General features: G+C 32.7%; 1 long non-coding RNA gene across 1 annotated transcript in view; it reads right to left on the reverse strand.

The window, feature by feature from the left end:
- LOC111088537 overlaps positions 1 to 4,801 on the reverse strand; it is a 65,493-nt gene extending 60,692 nt beyond the window's left edge. Inside the window, exons 1-2 of the long non-coding RNA XR_002613026.1 lie at positions 4,579 to 4,801; positions 4,282 to 4,336 (exon numbers count right to left, since the gene is read on the reverse strand). This is a non-coding gene — a long non-coding RNA (uncharacterized LOC111088537). The remainder of the gene's footprint in view (positions 1 to 4,281; positions 4,337 to 4,578) is intronic.
- Positions 4,802 to 5,023: the final 222 nt, after the last annotated feature.

Genomic DNA, 5,023 nt, shown 5'->3' on the forward strand with positions numbered 1-5,023 from the left:
CGGCTGAAAGGGCGAGCATGTTTGGTGTGACGGGGGGTAATGGAGAGATGTTGTTACTTTTAAGATTCGTTCGTATATAAGTTGCAACGTTAAGTGGTTATTTAGTTCGTCTAACCGTATCCATAACAGGTGTTTAACAAGAAAGAATGTATCAAACACCGATGTCTACAGCTCACAAAGGGCATTCTCCAAGAGCAGAAACTTTTTAAAATTCTTCTTTTTTTTTTTCAATCACGTAATTTGTTTTACTCGCAACACACTACATAAATTTCTCTCATTTCCTTTCCACTACTGGTTGGCGTTCGACGTTACATTGGAATATTATGAATTAGGAACTAATATTTTGAAATTTCAGCACTGATTAGACTCTGATTGTCTAAAATATCTAGTTTACTTTTAGGACATGAACCGGGCGTGGCCTAGTTGTTAGCATGCTAGAACCACGAATCCGAGGATTTATGATTCTCGTCACATTGCCAGGATTACGCCCTCTGCACTCGGTGATCAATAGGTGCGCTATAAGAGTAACGGTCAACTTCCACAATTTGGCCAGGTAAGAGTAGCTCAAGAGTTGACGGTGGTTGTTGTTGACGAGCATCCTATCCTCTAGTTATCATTTCAAAATAATATTTTTGTCTGGGGGGGTGTATTTTTAAAACATTTAATCCAGCACATTTTTGAATTTCCAAGTTTGTTCTGAAAAGTTAAAACTGGGTTTCTAAATTAGATTTACAATGACAATTCTTCTCTTAAAAATCATGACTTTTACAATTAAAAAAAAAAACACGATTTTTGCACTTTAAAAAACCCTGACTTTGCGTAGCTTTGCACGAAATCCTGAAACAAGAAAACAAATTTCGGAACATTAACTGTAGAGTTTTCTCTTCTCAGAATACAAAGGCCGTGCACAAAATTACGATAAGAACTGCGTGTTTCTTCGTTTCATTCCGTAAAAGTGCATTTAAGATTATTAAATTGTTTTTCAACAGCTATTATATTATTATTTTTACATCTAAAAGGAAGAAAGCACGAGAGAATAGAAGGTCAATATTGAGTATACATTTACGTTTTAAGTACAATTGAATATGACTGTCAGACACTGTCTTCTACACAATATATGTTCAAAGAACGTTGTGTTTGACAAAATACATTTTCGAAACTGCATTGCTAGAGCAGGGCCTAAAAATCTTATTGATTTTCCAGTAGGGCGTTTCCTACAGACAGAAAGTTTTCTTGCTAAATTACAAAGAAAAGTTAACCACTTGTCTTTCTATATTTTTGTCTGGGGGGGGAGGGGTATTTAAAAAAAAATTAATCCAGCGCATTTTTGAATTTCCAAGGGTTTTCTGAAAAGTTAAAACTGGGATTTTAAATTAGATTTACAACGACAGTTCGTCTCTTAAAAATCATGACTTTTACAATAAAAGAAAACACGACTTTTGCACTTTAAATACAATGACTTTTGAGCTTCATAAAATATTGGTTGACGTTTTGCAACCATAATTTAGAGTTGTAACGATAAGCTGTTTCTAAATCACCATTATCCTTGCAATTTCACTGTCAAACGTTTACTTGTTTGAAGTTAAGCACAAAGCTACACAATGGGCTATCTGTGCTCTGCCCACCACGGATATCGAAAGCCGGTTTCTAGAGTTGCAAGTTCGCAGATAAACCGACGTGGCTTTGGAGGGGGGAGGCGACCGAGATCTACAAAATACAGAATCTACTTTAACCCTAAAATTTATCAAAGGCCATCATTCATTTTTAAACACATTTTTCCAAACTTATCATACTCCATGTTTCTGACTTTGTTGGTTATAGGATCCAGTTTTAATATTTGTTATACAGAAGTGAAAATATAAACGCCATCAATATTGCAATTAAAGTTTCTAGACGGCTTGAATGATGATGACATAAGCTTGTCGAAAGTTTGTACAATTCTATTAAAGCTTCTTTCACTATCCATTTAAGCCGTCTCCAAACTTTATTTTCGAAAGCGTTATCAATATTGCAATTAATTTCTTAATTACTACAGACATCGACTGTAAATTTTACACAGGAAATAAATGATTTCAACATTGAGTGTTGTAACATGCAAAAATATAAAATTATTCAATGTGATACAATATGGTGACTCCATGAAAAGTGGATGGTATACAAACAGGTCGTTACCGTAAGTATTAGCTGTATGATAGACATTTTCTCAGTCATACAAGTATCTGTAACTTGAAATATCTAAAAATTGTGGTTAAAAACTCAAATAATATTTTTTTTATTATTATTATAGTTAAACTAAAAAAAATAGATTACCATTATTTGAAATTCACCACTAAAAATAAAACTTCGTGTAAAAGTTAACAAGTTTGTTTTTTTACAGCTATAAGAATTAATTCGGGAATACTCAATTTTAAAGTAAAAAGTTTTCATTAAAATGATTGAAAAAGTAAACATTTAAAAATATCAGCAAAATTCGTTCACAATAATTAAACTGGTGTGTAATTAATTTTCCAAAGATTACTTGAATTCAGCAATGAAAAAAATCTAAATAATATAACCTTACATTAATAGTTTCGTTTTGAGCTTACTTATTTATTATAAGTATATTCTATTGCAATTATAGCGTTTATAGTAAGTAAGAATATTATTTTTAAAAACAAATACGATGTTTCGATCACTTGTGTGATAATTCTCAAGTACACAAGTACTCAATTACCGTTAAAACTTGATCGCACCAGTCATTGAAACGTTGTACCTGTTTTTAAAATATTATTCCTTACTGTAAAAGCTGTAACTTGTAATAAAATAATAACGTTACATTATTTGCCCCAAAAATATGTAGTTAAAAAATATGGATTTTTGAAAAGAACCCTACGTATTAGTAATATAGCTACAAAAAATGTTTAGAAAATGTGATTATTTCTATTGAGATGTTTAAATTGATTAATTCTCTGTCTAATGTTTTCTTATTTCACCTGCATTAACTTGACCACATACAGTACAGTAAAGTAGTAAATCACATACAGTCCAGTGAAGTGGTAAACCACAAACAGTAAAGTGGTAAACCACATACAGTCCAGTAAATTGGTAAACCACAAACAGTACAGTAAAGTGGTAAACCACATACAGTCCAGTAAATTGGTAAACCACAAACAGTACAGTAAAGTAGTAAATCACATACAGTCCAGTGAAGTGGTAAACCACAAACAGTACAGTAAAGTAAGTAAATCATATACAGTCCAGTAAAGTGGTAAACCACATACAGTACAGTAAAGTAGTAAATCACATACAGTCCAGTAAAGTAGTAAATCACATACAGTCCAGTAAATTGGTAAACCACAAACAGTAAAGTAGTAAATCACATACAGTCCAGTAAAGTGGTAAACCACATACAGTACAGTAAAGTAGTAAATCACATACAGTCCAGTAAAGTGGTAAACCACAAACAGTACAGTAAAGTGGTAAACCACAAACAGTCCAGTAAAGTGGTAAACCACAAACATTACAGTAAAGTGGTAAACCACAAACACTACAGTAAAGTGGTAAACCACATACAGTACAGTAAAGTGGTAAACCACATACAGTACAGTAAAGTAGTAAATCACATACAGTCCAGTAAAGTGGTAAACCACAAACAGTACAGTAAAGTAGTAAATCACATACAGTACAGTAAAGTGGTAACCCACATACAGTACAGTAAAATGGTAAACCACATATAGTACAGTGAAGTGGTAAAATTAAAACTCTTCTACAAATACTATAATAACTCTGAAATTAATATTTTTTTATCTTACTGCTTAGAGACGCCAACATGTTGTGACCGATGTTAGTTAATTTTGAATATTAAAGAGCCAGATTCGTGGGGACCTGCCTCTACAAGAATATTAAAGTGTTAGATCCGTGGGGACCTGCTTCTTCAAGAATATTAAAGAGTCAGATTCGTGGGGACCTGCCTTTACAAGAATATTAAAGTGTTAGATTCGTGGGGACCTGCTTCTACACGGATATTAAAGAGTCAGATTCGTGGGGACGGGGACTTGCCTCTACAAGAATATTAAAGTGTTAGATTCGTGGGGACCTGCCTCTACAAGAATATTAAAGTGTTAGATTCGTAAGGACCTGCCTCTACAAGAATATTAAAGTGTTAGATTCGTAAGGACCTGCCTCTACAAGAATATTAAAGTTCAGATCCGGGCACTAAAAGTAAGAGTAGCGCTTTTCTCAGTCAATATCATGCACATGTTGCAATAACCAGTGAGGTGTAGATATTTCATTAGAACCTACCGTATGGTACAGATTTACTGATGAGTTTGTCTTTCGGTGCGTAGGGACAATTTACCTATAAATATATAAGTTATATATAGATATATATTGTGTAAAATATATATATAATCAACTTTTACAGTTTTCTTAAATCTACAAAACCATTACAAAATCTACATTTAAACATTTCGACAACAATTTAAAAAACTTACACAGTAGACTGTAAAATTTTAGATAAAAGTCAATTACTTTGAAAAAAACATATTTTTTGAAGGTATACTGACAATATATAACAAGCAGGAAATATTTGGTATCTACCAATAGCTCGGTTGTCTTCTCTACCTCTCAAACTACCAGTCCTACTAAAAAATCATTGACTTTTTTTAGACTTAATAAGTTATATAATGCTGAGAGAGCTAACAGTTTCCAGGGTTGATCTACGTTACTTAACTCAAGGACAACGACAAGCCAGAATCTTTTACCGTCAACATCTTCGTCAGATGTAGTAACTTAGTTATATTCACTCAAAGTAATAAGTGAAAAACCACACACATCAAGCAGAGTTCGTTGTAAATTTTATATGAGAAGCTGTCTCTCAAATACTTTAACAAACGTCCTGACTATCTATTGAAACTTCTTTTCGTTCAGCTATAATAATATTATAGAATTCTACCCTCAAACCCATGTATTTTAACGACGTCCAATGAGCTGTCCTTAAATGTTCACTTCGTCTTGGATATCAATTATATGAATGTTAATAATA

The sequence above is a fragment of the Limulus polyphemus genome, unplaced genomic scaffold (genome assembly GCF_000517525.1).
Source record: "Limulus polyphemus unplaced genomic scaffold, Limulus_polyphemus-2.1.2 Scaffold3976, whole genome shotgun sequence".
NCBI classification, from domain to species: Eukaryota; Metazoa; Arthropoda; class Merostomata; order Xiphosura; family Limulidae; genus Limulus; species Limulus polyphemus.